Raw genomic sequence first — 23,498 nt, forward strand, 5'->3', positions numbered from 1 at the left:
CCCTCAAACCTCGTGTAAAATTCTTCTATTCATGTTTTCTCTGTCGACCCATAACTCATAAATTGAGGACGATGGCATAAGTGTTCGATCATCCATATCTGCAACAACACGTTGCACCCCTCGAAAAAGTCCCCTCCGGCTTTGCAGGCTGTGAGGGCGCGGAAGTTTTCAGCTACTATTATGGGTGCGAGGGTGTTGTTGGCCTGAGTGACCAAAGTGCTGACAACCCCGGCTACGCGTATGTAAATATTCCCATCTTTTCTAGCAAACACCAGAAGTCCCAAAAAGACCACCATAAATGCAAAACACCTGCGTTCTTCCTACTTAAGATTGTTTCCTTTGCTGCAGATTTTGTTTTCCGGCTTGTTAAATCCCCCATATATGACCATATCGGTTGTATATAAACTGCAAAGTACAAAAACTAGCTAAGTCTGGGTTGTGGACCCCCCTGCTTATTTTCAAAGAGTCTAGGAACATGTGTACGGCTACGACAATTGGAGCAATCAGGTACTGGTGTCTCAGAGGAACTTTGGGACCCCCAATATATCCGACTATTTCTTCCAATGTTGGGGTAAGTTCAAAATCTGAGAAGTGAAATACGTTGTAGGCCGGGTCCCAAAATGTAACCAATGTCTTTATGATGTCTCCCCTAGGATTAATCTTCAACAACCCAGTGAGGCCTCACAGGTATAGATTGACCGTGTCTTGTCCCGATTTACCCAAATCATCCCACCACATATGCAATTCCAAAGGGATCTTGTTCAAGACTGTTATTGGCAAATTCTGACTCGTGCTCATTCTGCACATTTATTAGGGTGGTTAAGCAAAAACATCACAATTCAATTGACTCAAAAACAAAGCTAACACTTTTCAGATTTTTTTTATTTCGAAAGTAAAAATCCAACTTTGCAAATACGGCCTTTCAGCATTTCCAGGGAAAGATTTTAAGGATGTGCTCGCTAACCAGCTAAAAATTTGAAAAGGACCGAAGGTGGCTGTTCTTGCAAAAACAGCATTCTGGCGTACTTTTAGGGACATTCGGCTATTTTTGACAAGAATGGCATCACCCTACTTATTTTTTAAATAAAAATAAGTAAAATAGGATTTTTGTTCTTTTCGGGTTAATTTGCAAAAGGAAAGTTGGACCCGATGGGGGTGGCCTACGTATCTCACATCCGGTGAGAATCAAACTAGCGTAGTTCGGGCAAATTTGTGAAAACAAAACCAACTATTTTTCCTTTCTAAAACACAAATATTTTCCTTTTTTTTCTTTTCTTTGAAAACTACAAAATTCTTTTTTTTTTCAAAATTTCGGCAGAGTTTCGGTATGTTTTGGAACATTTGTTTTTCAAAACAGGCACTTATCCCTCTCAACCATATAAGTTTTCCTTGTAAGCCGGTCAACATGCAAATCCGAAGCAAATGAATGCGCAAGTAGCAAGTAAGATGCATCATAATTGTCTTTACATTTAGGGTACACATGATGCAAACAAACGTGCCTACTAGGGATCCGGCATGAGGCTGAGTTATTCTACGTTCAAAAACCTGGGTATGTGTACTAGACTGTGTACCCGAGCGGACAACTCGAGCCGAGGAGGGGGCTACGTACCGGGAACCAAAAGGCCATCCGGCTTAGTAACTTGTCCGAGCCTCTTTCTTATTTCAAGGTATGACACTAACAAAATAGGGAGTCTCGACCAGCGAGCACATCCCCGAAGATGAGAAGAGAAAGGATTCGTAGCAGTTTATATACAGTTCAGATAATATCAAAGCGGTAAAAATAACATTTAGCACATTAGGCCCAAAACATGTAATAAAATCAGATAACAGATAAAACAAAATATATCAATTCATCTAAAGCTCGAATTCTTGAACCCTGAACCAGAGATTCTGGGTTCGGTCCCCAGCATTGTTGCCAGAGCTGTCACACATCCTTTTTACCTACACCCCCCGGAAGGGTGTGTAAGGGGAGTTTTTTCCAACTTGAAGTGACAATCGAAACATGATTGTTTTATTTAAAGATTCAGAGTCGCCACTTGGGAGATTTATGGTATACCAAGTCACCAGTTCAAATCCCAAATCGAGGAAAATCTTGACTCTATTTAATAGTCTCCGAACCAGAAATCCGAGTAAGGAATTATGTTAACTCGATAGAAGGTGTTAGGCATTCCTGAGTCCCGTGGTTCTAGCACGGTCGCTCAATTGTTATATTCAGCTTAGTTATCTGATTTAAACAATTATGAACCTATGTGCAAATTTTGACTTTAACCGCTTTTATTCATTTTTAAGAAAGTTGCAATGTTATTAAAACACGTCTCGAACCACGTCACATAAATGCACCCGTGGTCTTCGACATATTTTAACATTGTTGACATTTTGGATTTGGGTCACATAATGCGCACCCGAGTTTAGGAAGGTAAATTATTAACATAACGCTCCTAAAGCAACTACGTATTTTTTAACTCTACGAGGGCCATGAAAATTCAGCTAAATGGCACGCCTCAATTTCTAGAGGATTAAATTTAATAAAGCGAGGGCCACGCATTTTGAGATTTTGTTTGGCATGGCACACCCCGATTTATTCTAGCCCCCAAAAGGTTTCTAAACTAACTCATGAGGGCCATAAACTATTTACATTTTCTAATATGGCACGCCTCAAATCAAGGAGAGCTTAATTAACTTCAACAAAATGTAACTCAAAACCTTTGTTTGCGTAAATGCCACTACAAAGAAAATTGGGCTCACGGATCGAACCCCGCCCCAGAGAACAGACGGTCGAAAAGGGCAGTCTAAGTTACTTGGAACCTTTCATTCAATTGGGCTAACGTTAGTCCTAATCATGGGGATCAAGCCATTTGGTACAAAAGTTAGTTAATCCCAAATCAATCGAAACTATCTGAAGCAAAGCTTGAAATAACATTTTATCTTACTCTTGGATTTTAACTATATGGACATGAACTGGTTAGACAGAATTCTGAACGCTAATTTCTCACAATTCAGGCCAAATCTGCTGTGGCAAAGTGAATCCAGCAACAACAATTAAACACGCTGTTGGGCTCAAAACATAAGCCCAGATAGCATTGGCACACTGTTCTTCTTTTCACATAGCCCAGAATCCAAGGCTTAGTGAACTCGAACCTTGTAAAATCAAGGCTGAAGATCAAGACTCAATACCGAGTCTATTCCAATCAACAAACTACCATTTGCAACAACAATAAACCTGTTAACCCTCGTCCCTACATAGTAATTGGGACACAAAGCAGTTTCAAAGGCTACTAAAAACACATGCTCGACTTCAGCTACCCAAATATTTATGTTTGAATTCAATTCTAAGCATAATTCGCAAACAAACTTGAACTTAAACTCACTTAATTCTTTCTTAATATTGACAGTAACGAAATCTAGGAGATTAGCACCATTCACTTGGATCTAAAGAAGAAGAAGAATCAACACCCCAAACTCTTAAAGAGCACAAGTTCATTTTTACAGCGTACCAATGACATAAGATAATCGAGCTACCATGCATAATACAGAGTCTATTACAGAACATTTAAAGACATAGAAGAAGCCAATGAAAGGAAATTCAACAACTTGTATTTAGTTAGGCTTCAGCTCGAAGTACATGTTCCTAATCACTTGTTGATAATGGTTTGGAAGATACCTGGTAACAAGCAGAAAAAAAAGGAGAAACTGAGTTGAAATCAGAACAGAAACAGCAGAAATCGACAGCAAGAACAACACATCCCAATTTCAGCAAATGAAACCAAAACAAAATTGATTTATAATCCAATGGAACAGTAACCAAGCAACAAAACTCAACCCAGAACTTTCAAAAACCAGATTTAAACCATTCTATCTCAGAGAGTCAGAAAATGTTTCAGTATTTGAAAAATTTTAGAGAACAAACCTGGGAATTCAATGGAACAATCTTTTCTTTTTGATTTTTCAATTGACTCTGATTTTTTGTATTTTTCTATCTGTTTTTTCTAACTTGAGAGTCAAGTTAAGATGCCTTTATAGGTAAGGTACTAGGGCAGCCTCAAAGAGTTTAAAATTGCACTTAAAACCCTATGAAATTTTCATTTTAGCTTAGAAATCCCTAGTGTAAACCTCATAATTTCAAAATAACCCCTACCTCCAGCTTCTAGGAAGCTTCCTAGTTCAGTTATATATAATATTCCCCTACGTATATTCCCCAATTTACCCCATAAGCATCCTGTTTATTATCCCAGAAATCCAAACAAATACAGGTCAAATTGACCCAAGTCCGTACTGGCATGAGTCGACAAATTCTGGGCTAATCCTTTTCTTTTGGGCCCAAATTCGACTCGGAACTTCACAGAAGATTCAATAAGGAAGGTAAAGAAGGAGGCCAACCAGAGTCATTAGACTCTCTGAACTAAAGTTTCAAAGGCCCAAAACAAACGAGCAAATCAAATAAAACTACACTCATTCATGAAGATACTAATTAACCTAAAAAGAAACACATGTAAATGATTGCAAGAACAGAAAAACAGAAAAAACCAAAACACAAACAAAAGAAATAGAGGAAGATGAGAAGGGAAATGCACATTAAAAATAAAACTCAAAAGGTAAAGAACAAAATACCTAACCATGGCCTGGACCGTAAGAAATGCAAAAACCTTCGAACCTTCAAATTTTCCGGCCAAGTTTGACATTAATCATGTGTTCTTATCAAGAACACATGAATAAAGTCGAACTAGACCTAAATCCTTACTGAAATCTTGAATTTGAGGTTTTTGGGATTTTAGGGCTTGACTTAGATTTAAGATTCGAGGAGCTTGGGTCCGATTCGAGGGTAGCTGGTCTGTGATTTAGGAAGAGGGGGTCACGGGGCTCTTGGTGTGTAATTTTGGGGCCAATCGGATGAGTTGAGTTTTCAGTCATTCCTTTCGATTCAAGATTCGAGAGGCTGGGCTGGGATTCGAGAGTGGGGATTTGAAGATTTGGAAAGAGGAGAAAGAGGGGAATCTATGGTGTTAATTTGGTAGTGATTGGACCAACGCCGCCGGTGGAGACGATTTCCGGCAGGAGACTCACGGCGGAGGCGGTGAGGGTTCTCTGAGGGTGTGTGGGGATGATGAGAGGGGGTAGGGGATGAGTTAGGACATTCTTATACCAGAAGATCCCAGCTTCTCCACCGTTGGATCTGGAAAACCTTGACGGTCCAGATTCATTTTAAGTGGGACGGGGTCGTTTCGATGAAGGGGAAAACCGGATCGGCTGTTTTACTGGATTGGTCCGGGTGTGGGGCAATTTGAAAGGGTAATGGGTATTTAACACTTGGTCCTGGGACAAACTCAATTGTAGCAGCCCAAAAATCAGTTTTTTCTTTTATTTCAATTCTTTTTCTTTTTCAATTTCAAATCCTTTCTTTTCAAATTAAAAATAAAATCCTAAATTAATTTTTAAACTAAATTAACCTACCCAATTAGATTAATTACTCATCATAGTATTTACAATAATTAATTAAATCCTAAATTTAAAGAAAAACTATAAAATTCAAAATTAAAGAGTTAAAATGCAAAAATGAACTATTTTTTGTGATTTTCATATTTTATAAAACAAACTAATTTACTAATTAATCTAAAAAATGTAAAATTAAATCCTAAATGTAATGCGTGATATTTTGTATTTTTCATTAAATAAACAAAAATAAAAATGCACAAACAAATGCAAACAATTATTAGAAAATGCCACAAAATCCACAAAAATTGCAAATAATGGAAAGAAATTATTTTATTCTGAATTTATGGGAGTAATTCATATAGGGAAAAAATCACGTGCTCACAGCTGCCCCTCTTTACCTGGAAACACACAGAGTTTTCGTGCAAAGATAAAGTGAGCGAATACGAGCGATTTTTGCCCGTTTGAATACTCCGTGGGAAGCATTTTGAAAGATTTGACTGCACCCTACTTCTGAGGTTGCCTACTTATCCTTGGCTATAAAGGAATCAGGTCAGTGTAGTTCGAGAAGTTTCGGTAGCTGGGACTAGCATGAAGCTGTGATATCACTGTTGCTGCTGCTGCTTCTACTGCTTACTGCATCCCCTTATTACACCATGATAAAATAAAAAGAAGATAGACTAGACAATGATCTATGCATTACAAAATCCTATCTATATCTTCAAACTTTCTCTTGCGGTTCTTGTTGCCTTGTTGACTTGTATTATCCCGGTGGAATCCTTATGTTGCCGCCTCGAATTGTAATCTGAGATGTTTTACATTTCTCTGGGTGGATGCCTGACTGCCAAGTACACTTTGAGATGTTTTTTCTTTTCTCCAGGTGGACGCTTGACTGTTGAACTTGAATGTGTTCCCTGCTCTCCAGGCGGGCTCCTGATTGCTGAACTTGAAATGTATTCTCTGCTCTCCAGGCGGGCTCCTGACTTTAACAAAATAAACAAAAACAAAGAAAATTTTCTGCTCGTTTGGGTATCTGGGCCTACATGTAAGTGTAAAACGGATCACATTACCAAATATCAATAAGAACTTGAAAGCTGAAACTTGTATTGTACTCCCTTGTTCTCCAGGAGGGCTCCTGACTGCTGACTTAAATTGTACTCCCTGCTCTCCAGGCGGGCTCCTGATGGATAAACTTGAAATGTATTCCCTGCTCTCCAGGCGGGCTCATGACTGCTAAACATGAATATATTCCCTGCTCTCCAAGCGGGCTCCTGACTGCATGACTTGAAATGTATTCCCTGCTCTCCAGGCGGGCTCCTGACTGCATGACTTGAAATCTGTTCACTGCTCTCCAGGCGGGCTCCTAATTGCTGAACTTGAAATGTATTCCCTGCTCTCAAGGTGGGCTCCTGACTTCAACGAAATAGAAAAACAAGAAAAAATTTCTACCCCTGTTTGGTGGCTGGGCACAGATGTGAGTGTAAACTACATCATGTTATCAAGTATTACTAAGAATTTGAAAGTTAGGTCCCATTATCCAGGAGGGTCCTGACAACTCTTAACTAGATGACAATTTTAAATCTAAGTTATATCTTCTAAAGGTGTAACTTATGCTAAATCTTGTTATCTAAGAGGGTCTTTAAACTACTCCCCATTATCCAGGAGGGTCCTGAAAATCAAAGGTCAAATTTTATCTTAAGAGTGACAACTTTTATGGCTGAATTATACTACCCTACAACAGTATTTACGCTAAATGTTATTATCTAATCGAAATCTTAAAACTAAGTCTCATTATTTAGGAGGGTCCTGAAAACTCATAATTGAATCTTATCTTAAACATGTCTAAACCAACTTATATTCCTTTGGGATGCATTTATGCTGGATTACGCTATTTCTGAACTAGGTCCCATTTTCCAGGAGGGTCCTGAAAATCAAAAATCAAACCTGTTTGGTGACTGCCTTTCTCCACGGAGGGTTTCTCCGAAACAACTGAAATTTCCTACCCCTATTTTAATCAAAGCAAAATTTTGCCAGTTTAAAATGTGGTGGTTAGTTGATGGCATTTTTGCTGAAGGTCTCTCCGCTACATTGTTTTGTTTTTACTGGCTTTCCCGAACTGGACCTGAACCGTTTGACTTTCCGACTGACTTTCAAACCCCTATGACTTTGGATTACCCGAGTGTTCTATAGCCTAACCATTGTTTCACACCTCTGACCCCTTTGACTGAACCTCTGAAACTCCCATGAAATTACTAAATCATTCTGTCGATGGAACTTTTGCTGGCACTTTATGCTATCTTTGGTATGCTCTGGCCGCACTGTGCTTTGCAATCTTAAAGCTGGTAGTGAGCTTTGAAATTCCTTCTTATTTCTCAAACAGAACTGACATTGGTAGCATCTTGGAGAAATGAACCCAAATGAAACGCAATGACTTTCAGAGTTAAGGATAAGAAAATCCAAAACTGGAAGACAATCTGAAGAGAAAAAAGAAAAGAGACTTATCTGAGTGAAGCAGCTGGCACCAATGATCATGACATGCATTTCGGATTAATCGGCCCAATCTGTCCAACCAATCAACTTTCAGTTGCCATACTTTGTTGCCCCGAAATTTCCATAACCTGATTTCTTCACCCAAATCCTGACCTTGTTCATCTTGCGGTGCCTTTAAAGGTTTTCACCTGCAGACCTCTCTCATTCGTTCATCCATCAACTCACTTTCGCCTTAAGGTGACCGCGAGGGTTTTCACCAATAAGACTTTCTCATTTTTATTTCTCTCTACTCGCATCGCCTTACGGTGCCCGTGAGGGTTTTCACCAATAAGACTCTCTCATTTTTATTCTTTCTCTCAACTTACCGTCATCTTACGGTGCTCGTGAGGGTTTTCACCAATAAGACTCTCTCATTTTTGATTTCTTTTTCCCGTTTGGACCAGAGTGTTGCCCCTGATCTGAATCACCTCTTCCTGCTCGACTTGGCATTTCTCGAAGTATGATCAGAAGGTCTTTCTTTGGACCACAATGTGGGCTTTTGGATGGGATTAGAAAGAAAGGGTATAAAAGGCTCAAAACAATTCGAATGGGTTCAAAAATTACAACTTTCACAATCAGATTTCTTACAATAACCACAACTTCTGCCCTAGTTTCTTGTTTGGGGACTTTTGGATTTTTATTTTGATGGGGCCGAACCGTGAGGTTGCCTACGTATCCTTGACAGGAATTAGGTCGAACGTAGTTCATGTCATAAAAATTACTTTGTTGTTGTGATTTTCTCTTTTCTCTTTCTTTGATCTCTCTTTTTGCTTTCTTTTTCTCTTTTTGTTGTTTTTTCTTCTTTTTCCTTTTTTTCATTCTTTCCTTTCTCTTTTCATTCTTTTCTTTCTCTTTTCATTCTTTTCTTTCTTTACTTATCTTTCACGCTTATGTTTTCGATATTTGCTACTGATTCTGAAAGAGGGGTATGAAATAAAAATAAATAAGGCTCAAATGGGGTAAGAAAGGATAAAGTGTTTAGGTAGCAGAACAAAATGTCTTCGTCATTTCAATATTCAAAACATGCCAAATACAAACAAGTACAATCAAACAAAGAAATCATACATAGTATCTCTTGACTGCATCAGAATTGATAGCCATTTCTACACATTTGCCTTCTACATCTGTCAAATATAATGCACCGTTGGATAATACTCTAGTTACGATGAATGGCCCTTGCTAGTTTGGGGCGAACTTGCCTTTTGCTTCAGCCTGATGAGGAAGGATACGTTTCAATACTAACTGACCCACTTCAAACTTCCGTGGACGCACCTTCTTAATGTATGCTCTTTTCATTCTTCGTTGATACAATTGGTCATGACACACTACTGCCAATTTTTTCTCGTCGATCAAACTCAATTGTTCCAAGTGGGTTTTGACCCACTCATCATCATCGATCTCAGCCTTTGCGACAATTCGAAGGGATGGAATTTCCACTTCTACGGGTATCACTGCTTCGGTGCCATACACCAACAAATAAGGAGTCGTCCCTACTGAAGTACGGACAGTAGTGCGATAACCCAACAACGCAAACGGCAGCTTCTCATGCCATTGTCTGGACCCTTCCACCATTTTCCGAAGTATCTTCTTTATGTTCGTGTTGGCTGCCTCGACTGCTCCATTCGCCTTGGGGCGATATGGGGTGGAATTGCGATGTATAATCTTAAACTGTTGACATACCTCTTTCATCAAATGACTATTGAGATTAGCACCGTTATCTGTGATGATTACCTTCGGTATCCTGAATTAGCAAATGATATTTGCGTGCACAAAATCAACCAGCGCCTTATTGGTTATAGCCTTGAATGTTTTAGCCTCAACCCACTTGGTGAAATAATCAATGGCCACCAGAATAAACCTGTGCCCGTTGGACGCTGCTGGCTCAATTGGTCCAGTGACATCCATGCCCCAAGCAACAAAGGGACATGGTGCAGACATCATGTGTAATCCAGATGGTGGAGAATGAATCAAATCTCCATTCACTTGGCACTGATGACATCTACGCACGAAACGGATACTATCTTGCTCCATAGTGAGCCAATAATAACCTGCTCGGAGAATCTTCTTTGCCAACATGTACCCACTCATGTGCGGTCCACATATTCTAGAATGTACTTCGGTCATAATAGTTGTGGCCTGCCTAGCATCTATGCATCTCAATAGTCCATGATCTGGATTCCTTTTGTATAGAACCCCTCCGCTGAAGAAAAAACCGCTTGCCAACCGCCTAATTGTTCTCTTTTGATCACCTGTGGCTTGTACCGGATACACCCTCATCCTGATGTATTCCTTGATATCATGAAACCAAGGCTCCACATCGAGCTCTTCTTCCACCATATTGCAATAAGCATGCTGATCGTGGACCTGAATATGCAAAGGGTCCACATAAGCCTTATCTGGATGATGTAACATTGATGCCAAAGTAGCCAAAGCATCGGAAACCTCATTATGAATCCTTAGAATATGCATGAACTCTATTGATTGAAACCGTTGACAAAGGTCATGCAAACATTGCCGGTACGGTATGAGTTTTAAATCCCGTGTTTCCCACTCTCCTTGAATCTGGTGCACCAGAAGGTCCGAGTCTAGCAAGACCAAGACTTCCTGGACACCCATGTCTACGGCTAACCTCAAACCCAAAATGCATGCCTCGTACTCAGCCATGTTGTTAGTACAATAGAACCGAAGTCGAGCCGTAACAGGGTAGTGATGCCCTATTTCAGAAACAAGTACCGCTCCTATCCTAATGCCTTTCATGTTAACAACCCCGTCAAAGAAAAGTTTCCATCCTGACTTTTCAATCTGTTCCAACTCATCAATGTGCAATACCTTTTCATCAGGGAAATACGTCTTCAAAGGTTCGTATTCTTCATCCACGGGATTCTCAGCCAAATAGTCGGCCAACACTTGTGCTTTCATCGCATTCCGAGTCACGTAGACAATGTCAAATTCTGTGAGTAAGATCTGCCATTTTGCGAGCCTTCCTCTGGGCATAGGCTTCTGGAAGATATACTTCAAAGGATCCAAGTTATGGCGCAACACGTCCTCTCAAGATGAGTGTATTTAACCTCCTATGATGTGAACTTCTTGCTGAGATAATATATGGCCTGCTCCTTCTTGCTAGTGATGTCATGCTGGCCCAACACACATCCAAATGAATTGTCCAAGACCGTCAAATACAGAATCAAAGGTCTCCCTGGTTCTGACGGGACCAATACGGGTGGGTTTGACAAGTACCCCTTTATCTTATCAAATGCTTCCTAACATCGTCTGTCCACTTGACTGTATCATCTTTCTTTAACAGTTTGAAAATAGGCTCACAAGTTGTTGTGAGCTGAGCAATAAACTGGCTGATGTAATTCAATCTCCCCAACAGACTCATCACCTCAGTCTTGTTCTTTGGAGATGACAACTCCTATTTAGCTTTGATCTTTGACGGGTCTAATTTAATACCTCGGCGGCTGACTATGAACCCCAACAACTTTCCAGACGGAACACCGAACGCGCATTTTGCAGGATTAAGCTTGAGATTGTATCTGTGAAACCTTTGGAAGATCTTTCTCAGATCTTTGACATGGTCAGACTGCTTTCTAGACTTTACAATCACATCATCCACATAAACCTCGATCTCCCTGTGTATCATGTCGTGGAATATGGTCGTCATTGCCCTTATGTAGGTTGCCCCATCATTTTTTAAACCAAATGGCATGACCCGATAGCAGTACGTTCCCCATGGCGTGATGAATGTTGTCTTTTCTACGTCCTCCTCATCCATTAAGATCTGGTGGTAACCCGCTTAACAATCCAAAAAAGAACCAATCTCATATTTGGCACAATTATCCATTAATATATGGATGTTCGGCAGTGGGAAGTTATCCTTGGGACTTGCCTTGTTGAGATTTCGATAATCAATACACACCCTGGTCTTGCCATCCTTTTTCGGAACAGGCACAATATTGGCTAACCAGGTGGGATACCGGGTGACCCGAATGACTTTGGCTTCAAACTGTTTGGTGACCTCTTCCTTAATCTTCACACTCATATCAGTTTTAAATTTCCTCAGCTTCTGCTTGACCGGGAGGAATGTCGGGTCAGTAGGCAATTTGTGAACCACCAAGCCAGTTCTTAGACCCGGCATGTCGTCATAGGACCATGCAAAGACATATTTATACTTGAACAGTGCTTTAATTATCTCTTCACTGAGTTGTGGTTGAAGATGGACACTTATTTTAGTTTCCCGGACATTATCTTGGTCCCCTAAATTGATTGCTTCTGTATCACTCAAGTTAGGCTTGGGTTTTTCTTCAAAATGGCTTGGTTCTTTACTAATCTCTTTAAAGGCTTCATCCTCATCATATTCCGATTCATCATCACACTCTATTTCTTCAATTATTATTTCAGAATTAGATTGTGTTTTAAGACTGGGCTGGAGATTCCTCATGCATATCATATCATTGAAGCCAGCATAAAAAGAACTGTACAAGGAAGAAAAGAAAAACAAAAATAAAACTATCAGGAAGGGAGAAAAAAGGAAATTGCATTTCATTGAACTTAAAGACAATAAGGTTTATACATCCAAATGGACGAAACATAGAATTTGAATTACAACCCTGGAATAATCCAGATAAACTGAAAGAAAATCAAAGCAAACTACCAAAACTCCTTCCTAGCGGGGAGAGGAGTAGTTTCCCAATTGTTAATCTTGCACTGGGCCAAGCAAATTGCACATCCGCCTCGCTAGAACCCTCTCCATCTTCCAACATGTTCACTTCATCAAATATCCTATCGAACTTTTCCATCAAATCTCATCCATATCAACCACCGAACTAGGAACCGTCGTCACTGGGCACTTTCTGGTACCAGGCCTGACAAATGATCTGGAAAGATGCGGGACTGGCTTTGGAAGGGCCCATGCTCTCTGTTTCATTTTTCTGGCTCTTCTCATGTCTGTGGCTGTGGGCTTGATCCCCAGACCAAATGTATCCAAGGTTTTAGGAAGAGAAACCGGTTGTACGATACCTTGTAGAGATGCATCCAAACCATTGCCCGGTACAAAACCATTTTTCAACATTTCAACGGCTACCATGACTGATGTGGCATCTACCCTTGGAGTTGGCACGCACTTCCCTTCTGGAATTTTATCTACCGATACCATGTCAAAAACCTGATAAATCCATGGTCCCTCATCGTCTTCAACCTCTATGAGCGGAACAACGGCATCATTGGAAACACACAAATTTTCTTCGCCATGCACAACAATTTCCTATCGATCCCATTCAAACTTGACTATTTGATGCAGAGTAGACGGAACCGCTTTGGCAGCATGAATCCAGGGTCGTCCTAACAGTAGATTGTAAGAAATAGCCATATTGAGCACCTGGAATTCCATAGTAAATTCAATTGGCCCTATTGTGAGCTCAAGCACTATGTGCCCCACTGAATATTTCCCTCCACCGTCTAATTCTCGAACGCAGATATTGTTCTTGTGAATTCTTTCATCATCCACCATCAGCTTGTTCAGAGTAGGGAGGGGCAAATATTCGCGCTGGAACCATTGTCGACCAGTACCCGAGTAACCACAGAATCTTTAAATTTCACCGTCAAGTAAAGGGCTCTATTGTGCGCAGTACCCTCCACGGGCAACTCATCATCAGAAAAAGTGACTTTGTTTACCTCAAATATCTTGTTAGCTATCTTTTCCAAGTGGTTTACTGAGATTTTGTCAGGAATGTGGGCCTCATTCAAGATCTTCATCAAAGCCCAACGGTGCTCGTCTGAATGGATCAATAATGATAATAGCGAGATCTGAGCTGGCGTCTTCCTTAACTGCTCCACAAATGGAATAGTCATGCACTTTCATCTTTCTTAGGAATTCCTCTGCTTCTTCCTCGGTCACAGCTTTCTTCAACAACACTGGGTTATCTCTGGAGGTCTTAGCTTTTCTTAACTCTTCGGGGGCAAAGCATCTCCCTGATCGAGTCAATTCATGGATCTTACACACTTCTTCTTTAACCTCTTTCCCCTTGTAAGTCACTGTCACTCGTTCATAATTCCATGAGACTACCTTGCTGTTGACTATCAGTAATTGAGTTACCGGTTTGACAATGACAAGATCTGTGCGGGCACCCTTCACAATTACCACAGGCTTGTTCGTCACTCCTGGCACAACCACTTTTGCTTTTTCATGTTTTCCTGCATCATCACTTAAGGAACCCTTCTTCAACCTCATAGATGGTTCATTATTTGCCTCATTCAACTTGATCACAGATTTCTCATTTGTTGATTTTTCAAACGGCCTGACTTCACTGGACCGAATCATCATGACAGTTTGCGAGGGCTTCTTTGGCTCCCCTCCCTTATGCACTATCTCAATCATATTTGTCTCATTATGGGCTGGCAATGGGTTCTGGTTGATATTGGGTGCCTCCGGAGCTTGGACCTCAATCTGATTAGTATCAATGAGCTCTTGAATAGCTGTTTTCAATTTCCAGCATTTCTCGGTGTCATGACCCGGGGCCCCGGAACAATACTCACAACTCACCGAGCGGTCAAGATTTCTAGGAGGGGGATTTAGAAGTTTAGCCTCGATCAGATTCAACATACCCAACTGTCTCAATCTGTGGAATAGATTGGTATATGATTCTCCCAATGGAGTGAAAGTATTCTGCTTTTGCAACCTCTCATTCTTGAATGCTTGATTTGGCAGAAAACCTATTCCAAGGGGATTTTTGTAGGCTCTTCGGGGTGGATAGGTATTTTGTGGGGATGGGTATGGATTTTGTGGAGCCAGCACACGCCATTGTGCGTGAGCAGGAGGTTGGGTATAGGTTTGTGCGTGATGCACGGAAAAATGGGGATCCGGCGGTGGGTAGTGGTGTTATGGTGGGCTATATGGAGTGTGGGAGTAAGTTTGGTGATAGGATCGAGGCTGGTTGTAGTAACGGGAAGGGCCCCTAGATCCGACTCAAGATCCCGACTTGATTTTCGCAATATCCTCTTTCTTCTTCTTTCCGAGTACACCCCTAATACCGTTTTGAATGGCCTGGGTAGTCGTTTTGATTGATGAGTAGCTCATGATTTTATTAGACTTGAGTCCCTCTTCTACCATGCCTCCCATTTTTACAACCTCATTAAAGGACTCACCCACTGCTGACACCAAATGACCAAAATAAGTGGGCTCCAAAGCCTGCAAGAAATAATCAACCATCTCGCTTTCTTTCATTGGAGAGTCAACCCTCACTGCTTGCTCCCTCCAACGAAATCCATATTCCCTGAAACTCTCACCAGGCTTTTTCTCGGTCTTCGTCAATGGCAGACGGTCTTGGATAATTTCAAGATTGTAGTAAAACTGATAGGCGAAGGCTTGGGCCAAATCGTCCCATGTGTATCACCTATTGTGATCTTGTCTGGTATACCATTCCAATGCCGATTCGCTCAGACTTTGGCTGAAATATGCCATAAATAATTCATCTCTTCCGCCTGACCCTCTCATCTTTCTACAAAATCCTCTTAAGTGTGCTACTAGGTCACCATGCCCGTCGTACAGGTCAAACTTAGGCATCTTGAACCCTGCGGGTAACTGAACATATGGGATCAGACATAAATCCTTATAGGACACACTTACTTGACCTCCTAACCCCCTCATATCTCTGAATGATTGTTCCAAGCTTTTGACCTTTCTGATCATCTCCTCATGTTCGGGATTTTTGAGTGGCTTCTCGGTCTCTGCCGGGAGATTAAGATGAGGGGTGTAAGCATATGGCTCCGGAACCTTGAAGGTGGGTTCAGGGGGATAATACTGGTTGTCGTGAGTCTAGAATAGAGGTTCACTGGACGATCCGTGTAATGCAGCAAGCGGAGGTGCCACAAAATAGGTGTGATTGGTGGAAGAGGGTGCGGGACTTGTCTGGGTGAGGAGCTTGTGATGTATAGGAAGTGGTGCCATGGCATTGTTGGTAGAGGGGAAAGACTGGAGATAAGTTCACAGTGGGAGTTTCTGAGGTTGAGCCAATGGTGGGATATAAGCAGGGTTGGTGGGATAAACTGGTGGTGGATGACCCTTTGCCCAGGCCTGGTACATTTCAGCCATTTGCTGCTTTAATTTATACATCTCTTCCTTCATCGCATTAACATCCAATTCTTCCCCCTCTTTTGACGGGTCGATAATACTTGACTCCAATTCTTGGTTGGCCATGTTCCGCTTGTCTTTTGATCGGGTATTGTATGAGTGAGTTACCAGAATGCCAATCAACTAACCACCTACCTGAACTGAATACATCAACAACAGTCTTGTTAGTGATTAGGGCTTTAACAGATTGGTAGCCGCACATTTTGGGGAATGAATGCACCTAAGCAGTTAACCGTTTCTATTATGCATTTGATCGACTACTTGCGTCATCCCGGCTTTTCCATTTACAACTCCCTTCTTTTTTCTTTTCTTTTTTTTTTCATTTTGCTTTTCTTTGTTTTTATCCTCTCATTTTCCTCTTGTTTTGTCATTGCTTCTTTCTCTTATTTTTCTCTCTTTTCTTTTCTTGTTTGTTTTCTCTTGTTTTTCCTATCCTTTTTTATTTTCTTCTTCTTCTTCTTCTTTTTTTTGTTTATCGTCGAATCCTATGGAGATTGCCTACGTATCATGACCCCGCATAAATCAGACCGAGCGTAGTTCTGGGAGATAAGTGTGAAAGTAAATAATAAAACATTTTTGGGATTTTCGATTTTTCATAAAGGGAAAATGCTTTGATTACAAAGACTCAAAACTAACAGACTCCAAAAGAAACTAACAGACGCTAATGAAAAGACGAAATACAAACTCCAAAATTAAAGAAAAATACAAACTCGAAAACAATTGACAGACTTCAGCTGATAGAAAATACAGACTCAAAACAATTGACAGTCTCTAACGGAAAAGGAAATACAGACTCAAATGAAAAATCATGAATACATCAATGCTCCCAGTGCCCGCGGGATATCATTCGGTCTCGTCGCGGGCCTATATGCAAGATCCCTTTGAAGTCGATCCAAGTTATTCATTATCTGTTTAACAAATATCTTCATTGTCACGAAAAAGGTGGTGCGAGTCATATCCTCACAGGCTTGGCACTTCACAACAATGTGATGGTTCTAATTCTTTCTCTTATGACTCCTTTTTCTTGTAACAAACGCCCGATTTGCTGGGCCCTGGCTTCCAAAGTTTGCTCGACCGTATGATTCTGTTCTTGAAGTTGTTGTAAGTCCATTTCTAATTGTGCCAATGCTATATAACAATGTTCCCTATCACCCTTGAAGTCTTTCGCCTGTTTGATCATTTTATTTTCTGTGGCAATGACCCTTCTCTTTAATCCCGCGACTTCATTGTCGTACTTTTATTTCAACTGCTTAACTAGGCATGCTCGTTCACCTGCATTTTTTGCCAATTGCTTTCGAGCTCTGGCTAGTTCACTTTCTGCTTAATTCAAATCAAAACTATAGTCACTCACTTCCTGCCTCAGGTTATTTATGAGTTTTTCATCTTTGGCACTTCGGGCGGGGTTTTTCGCCTCTATTTTCATTTTCTGAATTTGGGCTCGAAGGGCCTCATTTTCTTTGGCTAGCTTTTTATTTTCACCTTCGTCTGCCACTGCTTGCAAGCTATTCTCGAATTGAAGTTCTTTGACTTGTTTTTCCAACCTTCCTATTGTGGCCCTATACTCATTATCCTTAGCCAACCAAGCTCATTGTTCTTGTGATGCCTCGACGATTTCCTGAAGATGGGGTCTTTTGGCCGTCCTCCCAAACTCAATTTCTCTTATATACCAAGCAAGGTACCCTGGTGAAACCTCACCTTTGGATCGATCACGTACACAGGTGTTAGCTGCTAAGTATTGACATTCGCTCCAAATTGGCGGACTGCTGCTTCATGAAACGGACCGTTAAGTCCGATCTCGACTACTTGGGCACTAAGATCTTCATCTCTTCGAACTATCTAGCATCTCCCCAACTGCCTCAAAACCTGATATGGGGCATAAGGCTGGATACTCCTGAGTCCCATCAAGAGGAAATGAGGCCTAGTGGCTGGTGTCACACCTCTTTTTTACCTACACCCGCAAGGGCATAGGGGAGTTTTCCAATTAAAGGACAATCAAAACGGGATTTATTATTAAAGATTTAGAGTCGCCACTTGGGAGATTTATGGTGTCCCAAGTCACCAGTTGAATCCCGAATCGAGAAAAAAATTGACTCTGTATTACAGTCCGCGAACTAGAAATCTGAGTAAGTAATTCTGTTAACCCAGGAGAAAGTGTTAGGCATTCCCGAATTTCGTGGTTCTAGCACGGTCGCTCAACTGTTATATTTGGCTTAAATTATCTGATTTTAACAATTATGAACCTATGTACAAATTTTAATATTAACCGCTTTTATTCATTTTTTAAAGAAAATTGCAACGTCATTAAAACAAGTTTTGAACCACGTCACATAAATGCACCCGTGGTTTTTTAGGCATACTTTAACATCGTTGGGATTTGGATTTGGGTCACATAAATGCGCACCCGAGTTTAGGGAGGTAATGTTATTAAAATACGCGCCTAAAGAGACTAACGCGTTATTATTTTGGGGAAGGCCGTGAAATTCGCTAAACGGCCCGTCCCGAAATCTAAGTATTTTAATATATACAATTATCGAGGGCCCCGCAATTTATGTGTTTTGTTTAGCGAGGCTCATCCCGTTTTATTATTTTAAAGTGCAAACCTAGAGCAATCTATAGTTTTCTACTTAATTTGTCTCTAAAATAAAAGAAAGGCCCTAATTAATTTGTTACTGGACTGATGCAAACTAAGTAATATTTTTGCACCAACATCCGACCATTGGGCTCCGATGTGAGTCCAGCAGAGAGAATTTAAAACCAGATATACACCATAAAATCGGCCAAAACAGACCTTGGCCCAGGCCTAAATGAGAAAGGGGCCAAAACTGGCCTGGGCCGTGCATCAATTATCCTGAGGCCCAAACGTTTAGGGACTAGCCTGTTAAGCCCTATCTTTTACACTAAATGGAATTTCAATTTAATTAAGAACACAAATCTGATGAATCTACTCCTAAAATTAACTAGCCAGTAAAATAAATTCAATGCAATATTAAACATGAGTTAGAAAGCAACTGATTTCAGATTTCATAACCCACGTAAACTGCCCATGATCACAATTTCAAACATGGTGCATACTAGTTCAAATTTCAAATTCCCTACTATGACTCATTTTTATTAAAATGCTGACTCATGAACTTTGATTAAACACTAACGTGACCACATATGAGAATTGAAACTCGAGAATTAAGGATGCTGGACGAAAATGGATTGCCTAAATTAACCTTACGAATTACATATCTCATATCTACTTTTAACTTTCTGATTTCGAACCCACACACAACCACTCAAACTCAGAATTATAGATTAACTCACATCATCACTACTAAATATAAAGCTCCCATGATCAGAAGAAGTATCACACTACTTTAACAGTCTACAGCCTAATTAATCACAGCTTGAAAATACCATTTATACAGATCTAAGAAAACCGAAAATTAACTAAACTAATAGAAACTATTCTGTTAGTCCAGCATGGAATTATTAAAACGAATACTCAACTAAACTCATATGCATTTCTAAATATCTAACACACACTTAACGGTTCAAATGCACAAACTTATAATTAACAGTCCATCAGTATGGTTATTACAGTATAATGAAAGCAGTAAATCAATAATAGGCCTCCACTTCAACAACAATAGGCCTCCACTTCATTCATTTTTAACTGGATATTTACATACATCGAGTTTCAGGACATGTACCTGGTATGTAGAACAGAAAAATAGGGTAAGCAATCAGCAACAGCAAACAGAAAAATATAGCAGCAGAAAGCCCAACACAGTAGCTTCAACACCTCAATCCAGAAATTCCAGCAACACGGAGAAAACCAGTAAAAATAAAGAAGAAAAATAGTCCGGAAATCTCTCTTTGTTTTCTCTTTCTAGCTTTGAAATCTCTCTGGTGTTCTTCCGCTCTCAATATTTCAGAAAATTTGGTTCTATATTTTTTACTCTCTCCAAAATGATTTCTGCCCCTGTATATCCAGTGTATCCAGATTGCATATTGAGTGTATACCGCTCTCTCCGCCCCCTTCTTTTTTCTTCTCCTGTATTCAAAAAATGACCCCCTTTTAAACTTCAAGCCTCTTCCCCTTTATCTATTAGTTAATCCTCCTTTCCAACCTGTGTATCCCTTTACACTTGTCTTCTTTTTCCTTTTCATCCTCCCCCCATGTTATCTGACTCCCAACTTTATCATAAAAAAAACATTAAATAGGGTGTCATTTCCACTACCAACCCCTTTTCAATTCTCAATTAACCCCCACTAACTTAATGCTTTCTTAATTTAAACAACTATTTACTTAACTAATCCTAATTGTAAAATTAAATCCTAGATGCAAATGCAACATATTTTTGTATTTTCATTAATTTAACAAATAAACATGCACAGACGAAAATGCAAATAATAACAAAAAATATTACAAAAATCCACAAAATTGCAAACAACGGAAATATTATTTTATTTTGAATTTTTTTGGGAGTAATTCTCATAGGGTAAAAATCACGTGCTTACAACTGCCCCTCTTTGCCCGAAAACACAAAGAGTTTTCGCGCAAAGATAAAGTAAGCGGATACGAGCGATTTTTGCCCGTTTTGAATAATCTGTGGGAAGCACTTTTTGAAAGATTTGACCGAACCTCTGCTTCAAAGGTTTCGTACATATCCTTGGCTAAAAAGGAATCAGGTCAATGTAGTTCGGGAAGTTTCGGTAGCTGGGACTATCATGAAGTTGTGGTTTCATTGTTACTGCTGCTGCTGATACTGCTTACTGACCTCCTCATTACACCATGACCAAAATGAAGAAGCTAGACTAAGCTATAATCTATGCTTTAAAAAGATTTATTTTCAAACTTGGTCTTGTGACTGTTGTTGCCTTGCTGACTTGTATTTTCTTCAGTTGTTCCTTTGTGGCTGACTTGCATAGTATCTTTTGAAATGCTTTCCTTTTTCTTAAGGTGGGCATCTTGTTGTTGAACCTTTAAACGTCTTCCTTTGACCATTGTTGCCTATTCTCTATTCTACAGGCGAGCTCCTGATTACTCGAACTTTAATTGCTTCTTCCCTTCGTCCTCCCTTTGGGTGGCTGACTGCTGAACTTGAATTGTATTCCCTTGCTCTCCAGGTGGGCTCCTGGCTGTTGAAACTTGAAATGTATTCTCCTGTTCTCCAGGTAGGTTCCTGATTGCTGAACTCGAATTGTATTCCCTTGTTTTCTAGGTGGGCTTCTGACTGCTGAAACTCGAATGTATTCCCTTGTTCTCCAGGTGGGCTCCTGACTGCTAAAATTTCATCCGTCTTTCCTTGTTCTCCAAGTGGATGCCTGATTTCTAAAACTTGGTCCATCTTCTTCTTGAAACTGCTTTTCTTTGACTTGTTCTCCCTCGTTCCTCCAGGTGGGCGCCTGATTACCAATACTTATGCCAATCTTCCTTTGAAACTTGATTTGTTTTTCCTTATTCTCCAGGTGGGCTCCTGATTGCTGAAACTCGAACTGTTGTTCCTTGTTCTCCAGGTGGACGCCTGATTGCTGATACTTCAACTGTTGTTCCTTGTTCTCCAGGTGGTCGCCTGATTGCTGAACTTGAATTGTATTCCCTTGCTCTCCAGGTGGGCTCCTGGCTGTTGAAACTTGAAATGTATTCTCTTGTTCTCCAGGTAGGTTCCTGATTGCTGAACTTGAATTGTATTTCCTTGTTTTCCAGGTGGGCTCCTGACTACTGCGCTTGAAAGTTTTCCCTGCTCTCCAGGCGGGCTCCTGACATCAAAATAGACAAACCAAGAATTTGAAAGCTAAAACTTAAATTATACTCCCTTGTTCTCCAGGCGGGCTCCTGACTGCTGCACTTGAATGTGTTCCCATGCTTTCCAGGAGGGCTCCTGATTGCTAAACTTGAAATGTATTCTCATGCTCTCCAGGCGGGCTCCTGACTTCAAAATAGACAAAACAAAGAAAATTTTCTGCCCCAGTTTGGGTATCTGGGCACATATGTAAGTGTAAAACGAACCACATTACCAAATATCAATACGCATTTGAAAACTAGGTTCCATTATCCAGGGGGTTCTGACAACTCTTGACAATTTTAAATCTAAGCTACATCTTTTAAAGGTGTGACTTCTGCTAAATCTTGTTATTTTAATGAAAACTCTCAAAGCTAGGTCTCATTGTTCAGGAGGATCCTGAGAATTCCTAATTGAATCCTATCTAAAACATGCAAACTTTAAAATTAACTTATGTTCCTTTGGGGTACACTTATGCTAGATCTTGTTTTTCACGATTGTTTCGATTTTTATTGTATTTTATTTTTTAAAAAAACTAGGTCCCATTTTCTAGGAGGGTCCTGAGAATTTCCGACTAAATTGGGAAAAGGTGGAAAAAGATGGCGTTTCTACTTGGGGAAAACGTTGAGGAAACAGAAAATCATAATCATTAATCTGGGAAAGAAGAGAAGTCAGAATCTTTGTTCTCATGGGGTAATGTTCAAAGTGTATCTCAAACATACAAACTTCAAAGTTCCACTTATAATCTTCTAGGGTGCATTCATGCCAAATTCCGCTGCTCATGATTATTTTGAATTTCAAACTAAGTCCTATTTTCCAGGAGGGTCCTGAGAATTTCCGCGATCAAATTTGCCCAGTACTTACTCGTCCTACGGATGATTTCTCGAAACAAATGCCATTTTTGCCCCTGTTTCAAATCAAAGAAAATTTCGTCAGTTTAAAAACGTGGTGGTTCATCGTGGCATTCTTGCTGGAGACGGTTTTCTCTTTTCCATTCTTTGCTTCGTCCAACCGCCTTGAACTGATCGAAAAGATTGTTTTGACCTTCTGACTAATCCTTAACTGCAAGATCCCCAACTGCTATTCTCCCCTCCTGACCTTTCTGCCTGAATTCGTACATCTCTCACGACATTACTGAGCCATTCCAAAGTTTTAACTTATGCTTACACCATAGGTCCCATTTTTCGTCTTTGGCATGTTCTAGCTGCATTTTGCTTTGTGCAATTCCGAAACTGGTAGTAAGCTTTGAAATTCCTTCTTACAAGGTTAAACTTGGAAGAGCTTTAGAGAAGTAAAATTAACAGCAATGAAATGCGAGGATTTTAAGAATAAAGAAAAGAATCCAAATTTGGATGGCTGTTGGAGATAGGGAAAAGGACTTATCTGAGCGGAATCACCGCCAACAATGATCATGGTATGCATTTGGATTAATCAGCCCAGTCTATTTAACCAATCTCCTTTCCAATTGTTTTACTTTGTTCTCAAAGATTTCCACAACCCAATTTTACTCTCCGCCAACTTACGAACCTTGTTCGACTTGCAGTGCCCTGAAGGGTTTTCACCGACAAACCTCTCTCATTTGTTTTCTCTCAGTTTTCATCGCCTCATGGTGCCCACGAAGGTTTTCACCAATAAGACTC

The sequence above is a fragment of the Nicotiana sylvestris genome, chromosome 9 (genome assembly GCF_000393655.2).
Source record: "Nicotiana sylvestris chromosome 9, ASM39365v2, whole genome shotgun sequence".
Classification (NCBI taxonomy): domain Eukaryota; kingdom Viridiplantae; phylum Streptophyta; class Magnoliopsida; order Solanales; family Solanaceae; genus Nicotiana; species Nicotiana sylvestris.